Source organism: Oryzias latipes, chromosome 22 (genome assembly GCF_053564925.1).
Source record: "Oryzias latipes strain Hd-rR chromosome 22, Olatipes_Hd-rR_3.1".
NCBI lineage: Eukaryota > Metazoa > Chordata > Actinopteri > Beloniformes > Adrianichthyidae > Oryzias > Oryzias latipes.
The window spans coordinates 12,312,490-12,332,500 of record NC_136258.1 but is presented as its reverse complement, the minus strand read 5'-3'; the positions used below and the strand labels follow the sequence as shown (position 1 = coordinate 12,332,500).

Below are 20,011 nucleotides of genomic sequence, written 5' to 3'. Positions count from 1 at the left end.
CATTAGATTGTGCAAACGGTCAAAGAGTAACCTCCATCAATACATTTAAAGCTGAACTAATTGAGCATAATTGGGATGTAATTCATTAAAAAGAAGTAAGAATAAAGAAATAGATCAAAGGGAAGACATTGCTAAAAGATTTAATGATTTTTTTGTGAATGTGGGACCTGAATTAGAAAAACAAATTCCGGATCCAGGAACATTTGGAAAGGAAGTGCGATTATTAATTGACAGAAATCCGAGTTCAGTGGTTCTTAACCCAGTTACTGAAAATGAAATATAAAAGACAGTGAAAGGAATGAAAGGCAAATTCTCTACTGATTTTAATGGCATTGCTATGGCTTTGGTGAAAACAGTAATCAATGGAATTCTGAAACCATTAGAATATGTTTTTAATTTATCATTCCAAACAGGTTCCTTTCCTAATCAAATGAAAATAGCAAAAGTTATACCATTGTACAAAATTGGGGAACAAGCATCACTTCACAAACTATAGGCCAGTTTCTATGTTACCGCGGTTATCAAAGATACTGGAAAAATTGTTCATAAGTAGATTGAACTCTTTCATCGAAAAGCACAATATACTGGACGAAGGACAGTATGGGTTCAGGTCAAATTGATCAACATCACTGGCCCTGATGAATGTAATAGAAAATATAACAAATGCAATTGATGATAAAAAAACATGTAATCGGGATATTTATTGATTTAAAAAAAGCTTCCAACGCAATTAACCACTGTATATTAATTAATAAATTGGAATGGTATGGCATTAGGGGGTTAGTGTTGGACTGGATCAGAAGCAATTTAAGCAACAGAAAGCAGTTTTTAAAGGTTGAAAGTGCTTGTTCCCAATGTTTGGATATTGTTTGTCCCTCAGGGGTCGGTTCTGGGACCAATATTATTTATTTTATATATAAATGATTTATTTAAGGTTTCTCATAAATTACGGCTAGTTTTATTTGCTGACGACAAATGTTTTTTGCGATTGGGATGATTTGCAGCAACTTATAGAAATTTTCAAGAAGGAGATGGAAAAACTGAAGCTGTGGTTTGATGTAAATAAACTTTCACTAAATTTAAGTAAAACAAAAATGATGTTATTTGGTCATCATGAGGGTAAAAATATTAACATTGACATGCATACAAACTTGAAAGAATTTATGAAAATAAATTTCTTGGCGTCATAATTGATGAAAAACTAACCTGGAAAGCACATATTAGGTACTTTCAAACCAAACTATCCAGAAGCATTTCTGTTTTGAATAAAGCTAGACTGGTTCTGGACCACAAATCTCTCCACATGTTATACTTTACATTGGTCTTACCATATTTTTCTTGTTGTGTAGAGGTTTTGGGGAACAACTATAGAACAACGTTACTTTCACCTTCAATACTTCAAAAGAGAGCAATACGAATCATACACAAAGTCAATTACCTTGAGCACACAAATAAATTATTCACACAATCAAAATTACTAAAATTTTATGATCTAGTAGAGTATTGTACTGCTCAAATAATATTCAAGGCCGAAAACAATTTATTACAGACGAATATCCAAAGGTCATTTATTAAACGAGATGAAAAATAAATTTTTTAAAACTACTGATAAACTTAGGCAATTATACTACGAGGAAAACAAGGTTTTCTTTTTGCTTGGAGGAAGGAACTTTTTTTTGAAGTAGTTTTATTTTAGGAATTTCTTTATCTCTTCATGACCGGGTGGTTTTATCCACTCAGCCACTGCTGACAAAGAAGCTACTCCAATCTATGCAATCTATGAAAAAAAAAAATAAAAGGATGAAGCTGACAGATGCACCGATCCATCCATTCAGTTAAGTTGGGACCTTTTTTTTAATTTTTTACCTTTAGACTCCTCCGCACGTATCTTTAAGTCCTTCCAAAAGAATTTCTTTGCCCAGGGCTCCAGACTAACTTTTTTCACTAGGAGCACAGTGGCCCCTAACTGAAAATTTTAGGGGCACAACCAGAAAATTTAGGGGCGCATACCATAAATCAACATGCTAACCAAATCTACTAATTTCCACTGTATTACTAATAAATACTTTAATAATAGATGCATAAATTACAATGTGCTGTTTCAAATGCAGTGTCACATTTTATTCTGCACTTTTGAAGATGCAACAAGGTAAACTGACAGCATCATCGCTGTCATGACAGTACAAAAAAGTAATAAGAAAACGGATGGAAATTTATCTTTGTGACACCAAATAGGTGCAGCCAAGATGCACAATAAGCGTGTTTGAGATCACCCAGGTGAACTCAACGCTGCACAGATCACCTGGTGTGTGACATATATTTTTGTTTTTGCTCCAACATCAACTGTCAATCATCACAAAAATATCGCGAGAAAGGGGTGGGAGGAAGGGGCAAACCTACCCGGACACAGCTGGAAACTGAACTGACTGAAAGCTGCCCTACAGACTACAAAACAATGCATTATGGGACATGTGTCCTGATGGTTTTTGTAGTGGAGTGATTAATTAAAATAATTTAAAATACAAATTCATTAAAAAAGGCTACATACATCACAAAACATTAAAATAATCATAAAATATATAATAACACAGATCATACGAAGGGGGAGAAGAATATTAAAACTAAATTGAATGTTAAGGACAACTGCAATTTCCTGTTGTCCTTCAGTCTTGCTGCAGATTCGCTTTCATCGCACAGCCCCCCCGCCTGGTGTCCCCAATGATCCAGGCGAGGTGCCGGTTCATCTCAAACACGTCTATCGTTGCATTTTCCCCACGTTTTTTCAGTGTGTCTAAAACTAATGTTGTTTTTGCTCGAGCGTGTTTAAAGTTCAAGCCCCGTTAGCTGTCACGCATGTACGTGTGGGACTTTTATTCTCCTCAGCTGACCCGACTCCCGCGGGAGCGGAGTGCTGCCGTAACGGCCGTGCATAACCGTTTGATGCGCCGCCGTAACCGTAACCAAAACCTAAACCTTCCTCCGGGTCTGTGCGGCCCAGAGAAAAGTTCAGCACGGACTGAATGTATTTAGAAAATTACGAGCGAATAAATACGTTCTAAAGGAAAGTAAGGAACTCCTTAATGTGGTCCAGGGAGGGGGCCGTCAGGTTTCCTGCTTTCAAACCCTGTCATTGTCACGCCCCTAAGAGTCATTTACCCCACTGTGATTGGTTGGTCAGCTTCCCGCACGACAATGAAAAAGTGTCATTCATACAAACTGGCGGGCTGCAGTAACATTAAACCTTCATATTAAGGCGGGGGCCGCAAAATATCATCTTGGGGGCCGCAAATGGCCCGCGGGCCGCAAGTTTGAGACCCCTGCTGTACACTCTGGCACTGGTACACTAGCTGCAGGTCGGAAGAATGAATCAATAGTTCACTTACCCATAGCTCAGACGCACATATCAGGTTGTGATATTTGTCTCCATTTCCTTCCCACAGATGTTTACGCGCACTCAATTATCTCTAGGGCCCTCCCCCTACACGCATTTAGCCACTCACAGTGGCTTTCCCTATTCTTCTCACACGCAGTGGCCGCCTCACAGAGAGGTATCACGCGTGAGTGTACGTGCTCGCGTTTCATGAGTATGTGCGCGAGTGTGTGTGTCTGCCTGCGTCCGTGTGGGCTTGCGTCTCATTGATTATTTCATTGATCATTGACGTGCCCCTTCCAAGTTTAATGTATAAAAAATACGAAGGATGGGGGAAGCAAATTTACTGGTCGCGCATGTGCGACTGGATGTAAAATTCAGTCGCACACTCTCAAATTTTGGTCGCAAAATGCGACCAATTGCTCGCAGTCTGGAGCCCTGTTGCCTGTAAAGGACGTTCATTTAGCAGTTCGAACATTACCACTCCAACCTGCCATAATGTGGTGGACCCGGCTGAATAGGAGTGACAATGTTTAAACTCAGGGGGGCCTCGACAAGTTGTTTCTGAAAACCACAAAAAAGTAAGTTTTGTGTCTGTCAGCTGTTCCAACATCAGTTATTGGATGTCTCTATGCATCCTTTTTTACTCTGAAATTCAAATTTCAGAAATAACTGGACAGGAAAACTCCTTTAACTATGTTCTATCTGCCCCCTAAGGAGTAAAAATAGTGTAAAACTGAAGCAGAAGGCTGATCACTCACTCCAGATGTATATGTGTGTAGTGTCCCTCTTCATCAAACTGCTGATGCCGAAGTCAATTAGGCGAACACGCGGGACAGTTGAGCTCTTTAATGATTTTTTCCATTTTTATATCCTAATGGAAGATTTCTTTGTCTTCCAGCTCTTTAGCAACTTAACTAGCTGCTTCAGAATGATCTGAGGAAGACAGAAGATACAGAACACTCACAAAACACATGGAAGAAGACCTCCTCCTCAGAGGGCAAAGAGAAAACAAGGACCCACTGTGAGCAGGTGGTCATGTCTTAACCAGCCTACCTTGGTCTGTTCTTCATCCAGGATTAGTTTTTTGATTCTGTAGTCGAAAAGGCACTCGACTGGGGTTGGTCTTTCCATGACTAAAATCAGATTTTCTTCGAGATCATAGTAGTCAAGCAGAGACACGGCATCTGTGGTTCCCGCTTCTCCATCAGCTGCCTTGTGCATGATGAGAACCTCTGTTGGTATCTGCTACCATCATCATCATCCTGTAAAATGCCAGGAAAGTGTAAGTTGAGGGTGAGAAGCTGCACCGGTGAGACTTAAGGTGAGCACCAGTGGTTGCTAAACTTACTGGTTGTCTTAAGATCTTTGATTGTGGGATATACGTATTTGATCACGACCTGTAAGACACAGTGAGCATTTCCCTCCTGATCTGCTCCATCAAGAGCTTCTCTATATCACACTTACTGGGAAACGATCAGAAACACGAAAGCCAGCATAAACGGACCCATACCTTCTCCCAGGAGGCCCTGCTTCTCGTACTTTACTGCAGAGACACACCAGATGACTTCGGTTATGACTGTGAGAAAAAGCTATTTCAACAGGATTTTAATGTTATCCTTCACTTATTAAGAAACCTGACTATTATTTTCACCTTCAAATTGGTTTCTGTTGCTTGCCTCTTGTTCTGTCTCACTTTTGCTGGAATCTTCTGAAAAGAGAAGGCACACATTTGATAAACTGTAAAGAAAAAGTAACCCCAGAATGAAAGGATTCAATTGTCTTCTGAGGGACAAAAATGAAAGGTTCAGTAAATTCATTAAAGGTCACAGTTTCCTCCCAGACAGCGAGAAAAGCTTCAGAAGATCTGTTATGAAATTATTGCTTTAATTTATTACTTTCTGTCAAACATGACTGAGTATTCATGGTAAATAATTCTTTCTACTTTGATATTCTCTTTTAACGGTTAAAACAATGTGTTATAACTATTTAAAGTTTAGGTAAAAACACAGAGACTCAAACGTTATCTGTATTTGCCAAACTTTTGAAAAACGTCTGTCTTAAATGGAAATAACTGACAATCGACTTGATATTTTCTGTTCCTTAATGAATAATGTGTGCTTAATAGAAGTACTGCCGTTATTTTATTGCACAAATTATGCCTAAATATGTGGAATTTTAAAAATGTACATTAAAACAAAATGTAGATTTTATATGACTTTTTTTTGTCCTTTTAGGTTTATTGGACACATAATATTTTAAGCAAGAGTCTGAAATGTTATGTGTGAAAATTGTTTCATTGACAAACACAGAGGTTTGCAGAAGATGAGCTTTAAAACATTTGGACTCATACATTTTAAATTTATCCTTTGATATATTTGACCAAATAACATATTTTTTTTTTAAATGTTTCTCATACATTTTAATAAAAATGCAATTTGTTTTACTTTTATTAGTGATCCTCCTGTGTGTCTGAATTCAAACCACCTTTTAAGGTCAAATATTTATTTTTGTTATCAGTGATAAAAAACAATAGTGTTATAATCATCTTACCACTATCAGAGTCAAGGGGTAGTGGGTTGCTGCTACGCGGAGAAAGTTTCCTTATTTTCTTAGCAGTCACCCCTTCAGGAGAGTAGTTTAGCTTCCTTTTTCTGGATGTGGTCAAATCATCTTTAGCCAAAGATGATGGTTCTTGAACCACAGCGCTGAAAGGCTCTACAAAAAAAGCAACACAAGAATAAGAACTGTTAGGATACACAAACCTGAAAATGGGTTCACTTAGGAGACATCTGGGTCAAAAGAACAATTCACTGCTTACACACACACCTGTGTGATGAGAACATATTATGTTTTATGATTGGACAGTCACATAGCACTTTAGTATTTATAGATCAGATAACTTTGAGCATTTCTGACTAATTGTGTGAATTACTGAAATAATAGCCTAATTATATTTATTAATATAAAATTATTAAAGCCTATGATTTTTCAAAGCCACACCAGAGCAATCAGGTCACTTTTTTTTATGGTGAGGGGCTGCTGACCCCACACTATTCATATGCAAGAAAACATTAGAAAACCTAGAAATCCTTTTAAAACTGCTATAATAGCAGAAGTAGGCTTTCATTCAAAGTAATCAATCTGTGGGTCTTTGATCCGTCCTCAAGCAGTAACATTAAGCATCTTCATTGTCCAAAACGACACTTTTACAAAGAAAACAAAAAAAGAAGCAGATGTTGCTGATAATAGCAATTATCTCACTGGAATGCAATAATAAAGCTTAACCAGTAATATCATGGCCCGGGTGAATACTCCATTGTCATTGGCTGCAGGGTTACCAGTAAAAAGTGATAATGGACACCTAAAAAAGAAGTTCCGGTCACATAGCCTAAATGTTCTACATCATTGCACTGGCCTAAACGGCAAGTGGTAACATTATTTTAATAGTTTACAATAATATAAAATAAGAATATATCAAAATCTGGATATAAAATCTAATCACAAACCTGTACTCAGCTTAAAATCAAAATTTGGGCTAAGATCAGCTTTTTGATCCATCATTTTGACAAAAAAAAAACTTTTCTAAGAAAATCACACCAACGGAGTAGTCTTTGTCTTGACGTATTTTATTTTTATGAGAACTCTGGATTGGAGGGGGAGGGGTATTTATTTTATTTAAATTCACATTTTTTGCATATTTAGGTACTTTTTTTAATATGAATATATGTGTGTAATAAACAATACACTCACTTTGCTTAATCCCACCCATTTTTGGCACTTTGTTTAGGTGGGTGTTACAACAGATTAGCTGCTCCTGTTTGCGAGCCAAAGTCTCGTCTGTAGCGCCACACCTAGTAAGCACTTATTGTAAGTCATTGCCCTGCCTCCCTCCTGGAAATGCTGACTGGAAATAAATTATGCAACAGTTTTTTGCGCGGTGGATGTGAAAACGAAAATGCAATCCCATCTTTGCATTTTTGCTTTAACCCTTGTGCTATCCTAGGCACTTAAACATTGGGAGTTGGGTCATCTAGACCCACTAGACAGTGCACTAAACCTTTTTTCTTCAATGATTTGTGATGTTCACTGGTGTCCATGGATTACATGAAATCTTTCCACCTTTATCCACCTTTGTCATGGCAGGGATAAGACGTCAATGTAAGGGGGGGGTCATCTAAGATAGCACAAGGGTTAATTACGTCACAGAATGAGCGCTGCTGAAGAAGAAAATGAAAAGGCATTTTGGAGAAATGATTTTTTTAAATTTTATTTTAGAGTCAATTGATGCAGTTATATTGTGAAATTGAAAAAGCATTTAGGCTAACACATTTTAGTTCTCAAAATAGATATTTGTAATTGAATTTTGGTACACATTTACTAGAGAACTTTTTGAAAATGAAATGTCAAAACCCTTTTCTTTATCATTTTAATGAAGTGACAGAATGAGCGGTGTTGAATATTAAAAAGAAAAAGTGGTTTGGGGGGTTGATTTTTCGTTTTATATTTGAGTCAAAAAACGCAGCTTCATTGTGAAAATGATAAAACCTTTCCGGTATTGACTCTGATTTTGAATTATGAGACACTCATGCTTCCATACACAACAGCCTTATCTTGTTTGTTTGAAGAAAGCAGCAAGAACATTCACTCTGGTCTGTGTTGAGCATGGCGCACTAAACAATGATCAAAGGTCACCTTGAAGCATCTGTAGCTGTGAATTATTGGACCGATTTTATCAGTAATGATTGTTTCCGTCTTTGTAGAATACAGCAGGTTATTAGAGTATAGTAAACTTAATGTAACTGACTTTATCTAGCTTTTGTAAAACACTTTCTTATCAGTTTCTGTTTTATGGATTCACAAAAACACATTTTGGCTCATCTTATCTCGGAACACAACCTTAAAACACTATGGTAATGTCTCTGGGCTAACTTTAGCTTTTTCTTTTTATATCTAAGGTATACTTTTGTCAGTTATTAAAACACTGGATTGCAGGGCAAAAATCTAAATGTTTCTTTGGAAAATACTGTTAAAAGCAAAGAAAATGGATGTTTTTAATTAGTTTTAGATTCTGCTGCCATAATTAATCATTAAAATACTTTATTAGTACTAGACTCTGTTACGGTATATCAGGATGACCCAAATGCAGAAATAGACTCCTAAGTTGAGGGAAGATCCAGTGATCTTTTAATAACAAAAAACCACCACACATAGGGGGGAAAAACTCCACAAACATAACAGGACTTGGAACCAGCATGATAACAGACCAACTAAAGAAACACTCCGACACAGAAAGCAGAAACAGACCCTGTGTCTGATTTACTGCCCTAACCCCTATATAGTGCACTATATAGTGCACTATATAGTTCACTATATAGTGCGGTCGCCATTTTGTAGGGGTGTCCGAATCTACAGTTCAATGTAGTCATGTGCACTAGAAATTTGCCAGAAGTCTCTACGAAAAACCAGTGTGAATCGATGCTCACTCGTTTGGCGAATATTGTCCAGAATGCACTGCGTTCAAACCAGAATGCATTGTGTCTGACCCACAATACATTGCGTTTGATGGATCAGAAAATGGCAGACGGTGGCGTGAAGAAGATGACTTATAAATGTAAGTATTTGAAGAAGTAGCAAGTATCTGTTGACAAATATATTTGTATATATATTAGATAACATATTTAATATGTTATATTCCTCAATCGACAAACTACATTATTTTGAAGTAATGCTAAAGCTAACGCTAACTAGCGTCGAAGGCTAAAAACAAACCCAGGAGGTAGTAGTACATCCAAAAAGGATGAGTTCTAACCGCAGTTATTAGTTATTAATGCGTTTTTCAAAATGTTTTTACATATGTAGGGACAGACGAGGATGTGGAGAGATTGATCCGCCTGCGGATGGAGGAGAGCCTGTTTTCAGGCAAAAGATTCGCCTCAGCTGCCGGATGGGAGTAGATACAGCTCAGATTTTTATTCATTTACCATTAAAGTGTTAATCATTGTCATTTGGGGTAAAGGTTTTTGTTGTTACCTTGTATTTAGAGCAGTAATACGGGAATTGGGGCTGACAGAATTTATTAGTCCAGCCAGAGCTGCAAAAAAATGGGAGAACCTAAAGAAAACATACAAGGTTTGTGAAGAAATAAAGGCCTAGAAATGTCTGTGTAAATTTAATTAAGATATTTTTTCACAAGTGTCCTTTTGGTATTTCAAGGAACTTATAAGGCCTCGCAGTGGCAGTGAGGCAGGGGAAGCTTCAGCAGCATCGTGGAATTGGTTCTCCTAGAAGCATGAGGCAATAGGCAGCAGGGCATCTGTTAGCCCTCCATGCCTCATGCTGGGAGAACCCTCTCACATCCTCTGGAGCATCCTCTGCCTCAGTCCAACAACAGCAGCAGCAGGCAGGGGAAGATTAAGAGGAGGAGGAACGGCCGCCAGCTAAGAGACCACGGCGGGGCAGCCTTTTCAGTATTTTAGAAAAGGCAGAGAGCAGATGTAACCGTTTTCTGATCTCTGCTCTGCGTTGTGTGATTTTTGTGCACCATGAAGCCACGAGACACCGGAGGAACTTTCTTGGAGCAGTTTTCTTTATTTTCTGCATGTAACAAAATATGGCATCAACACGTGCTGCAGTCAGATAATGCCCCAAAACTCTTCCCGATTAGAATGGCAAAAAGGGTAAACATACCTGCATGTAACAAAATATGGCATCAACACGTGCTGCAGTCAGATAATGCCCCAAAACTAAAAATAAAAAGTTCACATTAGCACCAACATTGAATACAAAGAAACAGATCTTCATCATGCTCACCTCTTCCCGATTAGAATGGCAAAAAGGGAAGAGAGGGAGGGGGAGCATGAATTTATACCCAAGTCTAAAGGACCCTGATGGCATGCTAATTAATTGCCAGATGTAAAATAAATTAAATTAAAAAAATACAATTTTGTGTAATTATATAATACTTCTGTAAACCCGTTACATTCACCCCCCTAGAATTACACAAAATAAAGCATGTATAAAGGAACCCAAACACACCGGTCCAAACACTCTGAGGAGTAGGTACGATACAATTACAGTTACAAATCCCAGTTTAGAAAAACATCCCAAAGGATCAGCGTGAAGAAAGGAATGGCCAAAACCCATCCACACACATAGGGAAAAGAATATGCCCACTTACATATCACAAACAAATGCAACTGTAATACATGACTCCAGGAAAGAAGAAAAAAACTGACAACACAAAAAGACAACATTACAAAAATGTTGCAAACACTGTTAGCATAAAAACAAAACAATCACACTCCTACATTCAAAAGGCCGACGCAGATCTCTGGTGCATCATTTCAATAAGTGGAGTCACTGGTCTCAGAAAACGTCCAGCTCTAGATCTGCGGGGAGGGACTCTGTCAACTGTGAGCACAGTACAGTCAGTAGTCAAAACAGAGTCAGGGGCAACAGTCTCCAAGTCTGGGCATATTGCAGGAATAGGGTCGCACACTCCAGCATTCGCGTCTGATGCGTCATCACCCACTGCAACACCCTGCGGACCGTTTTCCTCAATCGTCAAAACACTGCCAGATGCTGACGGCAGCTCAGACACCCAAACTCTCGTTCTGAACTCAACTGATGCAGAGGAAACATCACTTGCAGACCTGTCATCCCTAGCATCCACAGAGCTTGAAACCGAGGAAATACTTGGTTCCTGGGCAGTGATGTCAGAGTCATGAAGAGGCAGAAAATTAACAGGCATGAGCAGATTACGATGAACAACTTTCGAACGCCCACTCGTGGGGTTCTGAATCTTGAAAGTGTGGCTCTGATCATTTTTCTCAAGCACGACATAGACTGTATTTTCCCACCGATCAGCGAGTTTTCTCTTCCCACGTTCACCCTTGTTGGCTAACAACACATGATCACCCACATCAACTGGTGCACCACGCACTTTCCTGTCGTACAGTTGTGAATGGCGCTGAAGTTGTTTCACTGCCATTGACTGCGCCACGGCCATAGCCTCTTTCATGGTCTTGCGCAGGGATTCAACATAACGGTCATAGTCCACAACCTCCTGATCATGAAGAACAGAGCCAAACATAACATCCACCGGCAAACGTGGCACTCGCCCAAACATTAGCAGAAACGGGGCGTAGCCTGTTGTTTCGTGCACAGTGCAGTTATAAGCAAATGTTAAGGATTTCAAGGCATTAGGCCAACGATGTTTCGCTCTGGGGGGCAGTGCTCGAATCATGTTGCCTAGAGTACGGTTCATTCTTTCGCACGAACCGTTACCCATTGGATGGTAGGGGGTAGTATGCGATTTTTGTACCCTGGCAACACTCAACAACTCCGCGATGAGCGCACTCTCAAAAGTGGCACCCTGGTCAGAATGTAACCGTCTAGGAAATCCATAGACACAAAAGTAGTTGTGCCAAAGTTGGTGAGCAACTGCTTTGGCCGACTGATTAGGACACAAGAACGCGTGCGCCATTTTGGTGAAATGGTCAGTGACGACGAGCACATCCAAGGACCTGTTGCTGGAGTCTTCAGCCGACCAAAAGTCAACACAAACCAGTTCAAGAGGTTCAGAGGTATGAATGCTCTCCAGAGGCGCCCTAGCTTCAGGCTCAGGTGCTTTAGAAACCACACACCGTCTACAGTGTTTAACATACTCCGCCACATCGCTAGAAAGCCCAAGCCAATGAAACCTCTGTCTCGCCAGGTAAAGAGTCCTATGCTGTCCCTGATGACCCGCTTCATCGTGAACACCACACAAAACTTTGCGGCGCAAGGAAACAGGAACAACAAACTGGTAGGATTTCTTTTTAGTCACAGGATGCACAGCCACACGATACAGAACCCCATCTCTCATAGTGAGTTTCCCCCAGCTCCTCAAAAAGTTTACGACCCCAGCAGATTCCATGGCTCGCTCCCTCCTTGATGGTCTTCTTCCTCTTTCTAAAAAGAAAATCACTCTGCTCAACTCCAGGTCTGTCCTTTGTTTTTCTGCCAACTCATCGAGAGAGAGAACTGCTGAGCCAACATGTGGGGGCATCAGGACTGTCTGGGGAAACTGAGGCAAAAGCATAGCATGCTGGACCAACTCCGAGTTAAAATTTCCGACGCGGTCGAACACAGTAGCAACTTCATCGGACGAAACAGAACCAGACTGAACAACTGTTGCGCACTGCATAGCGACAGGTTGACCACACACTGAAGTCACATCACGTGGGTTAGCAGACCATCGAAAAGCATCCTGGATGCCAGTGGCCCCCACTGCAGCAGCCCCAGCAAGCAACTCAGCATATGGCATTCTGGTTAAGAGATGAGATGCGCTGGACTGCACAAATGGCTCCCTGCTCAGAGCATCAGCAACGACATTACGAGGTCCCGGAATGTACTTGATGTCAAACTGAAACGGAGCAAGTTTAGCTATCCACCTCTGCTCACACGCATCCAGACGAGCTTTGGACAAAATATAAGTTAAGGGGTTATTATCCGTCCACACAGTGAACGGATGACCCTTTAACCAATAGTGAAATTTATCACACACTGCCCATTTGAGTGCGAAAAACTCTAATCTGTGCGCAGGATATTTTGACTGAGCAAAACTGAGGGACTTGCTTGCAAACGCTATAGGTCTCGCTATTTTACCACCAACAGGAACTTGTGACAAGACAGCGCCTAAACCGTCAGCAGAGGCATCAACAGAGAGCAAAAATGGTTCATCAAAGTTAGGATGAGCAAGCATGACCTGGTCCAACAATGCCTGTTTGAGTTTGCTAAAAGCTGACCTACACTCATCAGTCCAATCATCAGCACCAAGCTTCGTTTGAACATGGCGCTTTCTGCCAACTCCACGTGGACGTCCAGAACCAGACGTCAGTCTGAACAGCGGCAGGAAAGAACGGACCTTGCGGCGTGAAGGAATATTCGTGCCGTTCTCCATAAGGTCAGATTCCGTTATGGATGTGATTGCCGCCACTTTATCTCGGTCAGACTGGATGCCATCGGCACTGATGAAATGTCCAAGGAACTTAACTGAACGTCTCAAGAAATTACATTTCTTTGGCGCGAGCTTGAGGTTGTGTGACTGGAGTCTCTGAAAGACCATTTCCAAACGGTCAAGGGCCAGACTCTCAGTGGGAGCAAACACCAAAACATCATCCAAATAACACAACAGACTGAGAAAGTTCTGATCGCCAAAAATGCCCAACATCATCCTCATGAACGTCGCCGGACTGTTACAAAGGCCCTGGGGCATCCTGTTGTACTCATACAAACCAAATGGCGAAGGGAAGGCTGTAAATTTCTTGTCGTCCTCATGAACTTCTACATTGTAATAGCCAGAGGTCAAATCCATCGTTGAGAAGAAGGCATTACCACCTAAAGCAGACAATGCATCCGCCGGATGGGGAAGCGGATGTGCATCCTTGACTGTGCGAGCATTAAGCCAGCGGAAGTCATTACAAATTCTTAAATCCCCATTTTTCTTTAAGACCACCACAAGGGGTGACGCATACGCACTGCTGGACTTCCTTATAATGTCACGCTCTTCCATTTCATTCAGAGCTTCTCTGAGTTTCTCATACTGGGTCGGTGGTATGCGCCTACATGGAAATCTGAAAGGTTTGTCATCTGTTACTCTGATACGGTGTAGGCAACCAGTGGCCTTACCACAATCTAACTTCTCCCTAGAAAAGATAGACTGGTATTTCACAATGAGATCTGTCAATTTAGCTTTGTACGCCGGAGAAACTTCACACGACTCAACATCAATGACTGATAAACCCAGTTCACCCAACTTTGACTGAAGTGAACTGGCTACAGTGAGTGGTCCGACTTGAGGACGGTCTGGCAAGGTGGACGTGTCGGACACAAGGCTGGAAATGGTCACACGGTCGCCATGGAACTGCACTTGCTGACTAACTGCAGACTGATCAGCATCAAACTCCTCAACCGTCTCACAGAGAGACACATCAGCCAACTTAGCGTTTCGTTTAATGGTTACAGGTTTGTGAGACGGATTGATCACTTTGAGAGGCAGCCAACCATCCTCCCTCAGAATAGCAACTGATCTTCCGACTATAACTGATCTTGGTCTGGTTCTAGCACGCGTAGGCTCAACTACCACTACACTGCCTGCAACCTGTTTGTCCACCAATTGCAGCTTGGCCCACACCAGATGTTCGGTCACAGGCTCCAGAGTGACAGCTTTCCTGAGTTTGACAGTTCCCACCGCTTCTGGGACCTTAGTCTCCACTCCAGCTATTAAACTCAGCAGTTGCTGTCCTGAATCACTCCCGCAGTCACGCGCTGTAGTGTCACTGTCAAGACGTTCCTTCTCCAGGCCACTAATCACGTACCTTAACAGGTTACTGCCAACAATCAAGTCCTCGCTCTGGTCATCCACCACCAAAGTAGGGACTAATACACTGCATCCATAGAGTTCCATCGCAATGTCACACATGCCCACGGGTAAGGTCTTCGAGCCCCCGCACCCAATTAGCACGGCGTCCGTAGGTTGGAGGTTGGGGTCCTTCAACACAGCATGCTGTAACAGCTGAGGAATTACTCTAGAGCTTAGAGTGCAAGCCATCGAACCACTGTCCAGTAATGCCGAAACAGTCACTGTACCACCCAGCATCACCTTTTCATAGAATAAGTCATCATTCTGTTTGAGTCTTCGAACATTCTGAATCACCGGTATCCGTCCCATTTTACTCTCTTGGCACACACTTTGATACACTTGATCCATATCCACTCTGTCATCTTCAGGGGGAACACATTCAGGCCCAACACTTGCCCCTACCACATGCAGGCCACCTAGTTTTCCTGCTGCCGTACATTTTGTTTCATTGGACTGGAACACTCTGCCTTCGTGTGATCGGGTGCAAAACAACGAAAGCACAGACGATCAGACCTGCAGTGGTAGACAGTATTGTGCCTCGAATCTCCACAGACAGCACAGGGCACAGTGGCTTTAGCTCCAGGTTTCCGTGTGGGCACAGCGCTCGTACTATGCGACCTAGGCTGTTGTTGCGCAAGAACACGTTCAAGCATGGAAATGACCTTGTCCAGGCGATCCTGAGAGCTCTCAATTGGCTGTTCGACAGGAGGCGCCACAGCTGCAGCTCCCGCGAAGACAGGGGGTACACTTTGCTGCGTAGGAGATACACCCTGCTGTCGCAACAACCAAACACTGTCACCATGTTGCATGGACTTGCGTTTGTGGACCTTACAATGGTCAACCAGCCTTTCATGAATGTCTGCAACGGTCCAATGAGTCATGGGCTTACACCTCAATATCAATGACAGTTCAGGGTCTGGACAGTTCTGAATAAACATTGTGACCAAGTCACGTGACAAACAGTCAAAAGTCACATTCTGTCTTTTTAAGGTGTCTTCAGTCAACTCCAAAGCCCTGTTTAGTCGCAGCCAATAGTCAAACGGGTGTTCACCAGAGTGGGGTTTTGTCGCATAAAAATCAGCCAAGGGCAGATTAGAGTTTCCTGTGTCACTGAAATGCTGTTTCAATAACTCAAAAATCGGCTCTGGGCCTTCAGTCAACGTTAACACTGGCTTGCTACGTATGCCCACTTTAACGACCTCACGCGCCCTCCCAGCTAATTTTGATAAAACTTCTTCAGCTTGTTCAGGCACAGGGATGCCCCTTTTTTTCACATAGGACAGCATCAAAACTTCCCACTCGGTAACAGAACATGTGTCGGTACCATCTCCTCTAAAACTCACTGGTTCCTTGACATCCTGTCGTAAAATGACATTTAACATAGAGGAGTCATTGATGGCTGACCCAGGCACACCTGTAACAGCACCACCAAATCGTCGCTCGATACATGATGCAATGCTCTCGCCGATAGAAATGCCCACCTGAGAAGCTATCTCGGCTAATAGTTTATCAGTGACACCATCCTTCGAGTTTGCAGTCACATCACATTGTGCAGAAACATCAGCATCAGCGACTCGGGACGATTTTTCAAACTGTGGTTTAGGTGTCGATGCATTTGGAGGAAACATGGCTGTACCTCTGCCTCTACCATGTGCAGGAGAGAGAGCAAAAGATCCAATAGATCTGTCCTTATCCATAGTTTGAAGAAAGATTGGGGAAAAAAACAATGCAGCTTGTGGCAAAACAAAACTAAAATAAGATTGTCATCTAACACTCTCTAAATCCCCTATTTTTTTTTTTATTTTGTCTTCAAAAAAAATACTCAAGGAATTGAAACCCAAAATGTCACATCACCTGTTGCATGAAACCTTTCTCACACACCTAATTTACTGACGTCAACCGTCCACGCAGGTGGAAATCAGCTCCACCGGAGACTCTTGTCAATCACTGCCGAAGCCCTCCGCTGCAGCGACGCGCGTGCTCGGCGCCACGTGCACACGGCCCAGGTCCGATGACGAACTCCGCTTCGATTCCTCCGCAGTGTGCTGCGCAGCGATCCCCCAGATCAGGCGTGTTGGGCGAGGAAAAACCTTCGCGCCCGCCTGACGAATCCGAAGAACGGGTCACGGCACCAATGTAACCGTTTTCTGATCTCTGCTCTGCGTTGTGTGATTTTTGTGCACCATGAAGCCACGAGACACCGGAGGAACTTTCTTGGAGCAGTTTTCTTTATTTTCTGCATGTAACAAAATATGGCATCAACACGTGCTGCAGTCAGATAATGCCCCAAAACTCTTCCCGATTAGAATGGCAAAAAGGGTAAACATACCTGCATGTAACAAAATATGGCATCAACACGTGCTGCAGTCAGATAATGCCCCAAAACTAAAAATAAAAAGTTCACATTAGCACCAACATTGAATACAAAGAAACAGATCTTCATCATGCTCACCTCTTCCCGATTAGAATGGCAAAAAGGGAAGAGAGGGAGGGGGAGCATGAATTTATACCCAAGTCTAAAGGACCCTGATGGTGTGCTAATTAATTGCCAGATGTAAAATAAATTAAATTAAAAAAATACAATTTTGTGTAATATATAATACTTCTGTAAACCCGTTACACAGAGAGGAGGAAAGAGGAGGAAAAAGCCACAAGAGAGGACGAAAGGGCCAGAAGAGAGGAAGAGAGACAAGAAAGACTCTTGCTAATTCTGGAAAAGATCATTGAAAAAATGTAATGTTATTTTTATTGTTCCAATATGTTTAATAAATTCATGAACAGAAATGGATTATTAACAAGTATTATTTAAACCTGAGCCATTTTTAACAATCTCAAAAACATTAACAATCTCATAAACATTAACGGTGACTATTTACAATTTCATCTTATATTTAACCCCTTTTTTAATACATCTTAACAATAATCATGGTCTTCTAGAGCCATTTGTGGCACAGTTGGCGTTGACAGGAAACCAGAGATTTGTCCTCGCAGACGGATGCCACTCTGCTCGTCCTGCTGGTTCCTGGCGTTGTCCTGCTGTGGCTCAACAACTGTAGGCTCCAACCAGTCCCCTTCACTGATGCACATATTGTGCAGGATGGCGCTGCAGGCAATGATTTTGACAGCAAATTTTGTTTTAACTTCCAACGCCCCCAGAAATATGGCTCTCCACTTCGTCTTCAACATTCCAAAGGCTCTCTCCACCACAGAGCATGCCTTGGCGTGGTGCCGGTTGTATCGGGGCTCAACTGCATTTCTCAGGGGTTCCCTGTAGGGTGTCAGCAGCGTGATGGGTTGCGCAATCAGGGATACCCACCATCACCTAAAAGGATGTATCCTTCAGGTGGGTATGTTTTATTGGCGTAAATTGGGCGGTTGCGCAGAACCCGTGAATCATGGACCGATCCAGGATATCCGACAAAAATGTCTAAAAATTTGGCATTCAAGTCACAAACAGCCTGCATTTGAATTGAATAAAAAAGCTTCCTGTTAAAATAAGAAGCTGGATCTTCTTTTGGGGCCTTGATTCTTATATGGCAGCTATCAATGCTCCCTACGACCTTTTGGAAGGCAGCAGACCCAGTGAGCTGCTCAAAACCAGAGGCGACTAATGGCAGTTCATTCATACTGGGAAGCCAGATGACCCTGCTCATCAGCTGGAGGATGCGGTCTGCCGTCCTGTGGACAATGTCAGTCACAGTGGACCGTGGCATATCAAAGGCCCTGGCTACCACACGGTAGATGTTCCACACGCCAGCCAGAAAAGAAACACCAGGACCTCAGTCTCCTGTGCCCACCCCTGATTGTGAGGAACCCGAAACTGCTCCACCAGATGTTTGATGGTCCTGTGGGTCAACCGAAAATCCGGTCTTGTGTCAGACTGACCGTCAGCGTGAAGGGGCAGGACAGGAACCTTTATGTTGGGAAGGCAGTAGATACGTGGAAGACCGTGTAAAATAGAACATTATTTCAATTTGTAAATTAAATCTCAGTTTTGGAATGTTTCTATTTATTCTGATGTCTTACATTTTAGTTTATAAAGTATTTTTTAATGCTGAAAAATCTCAAGTTTTTTTGGCTGGGTTTTTGGGTTTTCAGATTAATTTTTAAAAATGAAAGCATTTTTGTAGAAAACAAGTGTGCTGTAAATCTTTTTTCTAAATAAACCGGTATAGAATACTTTGTGTTGAAGGCTGATATGGTTTGACTCTGAAGAAAAAACACATAACTTTCTCTGAACTTACAAGAGTGTTACATGGATTTATACAACTCATACTCCAGTGTTGAAAAAGAATGTCAAACTCTTGCCCATTAGATGGCGTACCCCCAAATGCTAAAGTTTAACTCACAAGTTGTTCATGTCTGGCTAGGGCAGCCAGAGGAAATTTTCTGAATACGAGACGCCTGGTTCTCCTCCTTGCTACCCTGTGCATCATATCAGCTCGTTTTTGGACTGATCTCACAAAAAACAATCGAATTATTGCCAACAGAAAAATGGCTAGATTAATATTCGCCATTTTCAGTAAAGTGCCTCCTCGCACGGGACAGTAAAAGGTTCAGCTGCGCGAAAATAAATATAAACATTGCCATGGACTAGTATAAACTTGCTGCTTTATTTCTTAACAAATACATTAAATCCACACCAATGTGTTTGTAATTTTATCATTTATAAATCAGTCAAATTATACATCATCAGAACACAGCAGATTCATAAACAGTCTTCGTAAAATGTTTATATATATATAACTTTTTTAATTTGGAAAATTGGTTTCGTCCTAATCTGTTAAAGTATTTCTAGTTCACCTCCAGACCAGGTGGTGGCGGTAATGCGCCACTTTGTTTTCGTGTCAAGCGCCATGTGAATAACACCCGAAAGAGAAAAGTAGTGAGCATGGGTGTCCAAATTGCTTTTAAAATTCAGAGAACTAAATAGAGAACTATATAGTGCCGCACTTTATAGGGTTTTAGTGATTAGGGTAGGAATTCGGACACAGCCATGACACTTAAATAGAGTACTAACAAATCAGCCTAAACTGCAGACAGCTGAGTGCCACTCATGGAGAGCCACAGGAGAGGAGGCGGAGCCCTCCAGGAGAACCCACAGCCAATCTGCACACAAGACACAACAGGTAAAATAAAACAGAACTGGGGGGGAATTCCAGGAAGCATGTTTAAACTACCCTGACTTTAATCCTGAACCCTGGCTGAAATCCGCCTGAACTTGCTTACTCTGA

The 20,011-nt window shown here is 41.7% G+C and overlaps 1 long non-coding RNA gene across 1 annotated transcript; it reads right to left on the bottom strand.

Moving 5' to 3' along the window:
• Positions 1-3,705: 3,705 nt before the first annotated feature.
• LOC144988977 (uncharacterized) lies at positions 3,706-18,134 on the bottom strand. Its single transcript, XR_013653092.1, has 7 exons — positions 16,659-18,134; positions 5,924-6,088; positions 5,025-5,081; positions 4,884-4,916; positions 4,722-4,770; positions 4,427-4,635; positions 3,706-4,306 (listed from the first exon to the last, which is right to left on the bottom strand). It is a non-coding gene; the product is annotated as an uncharacterized LOC144988977 (long non-coding RNA).
• Between the last annotated feature and the right edge of the window lie 1,877 nt (positions 18,135-20,011).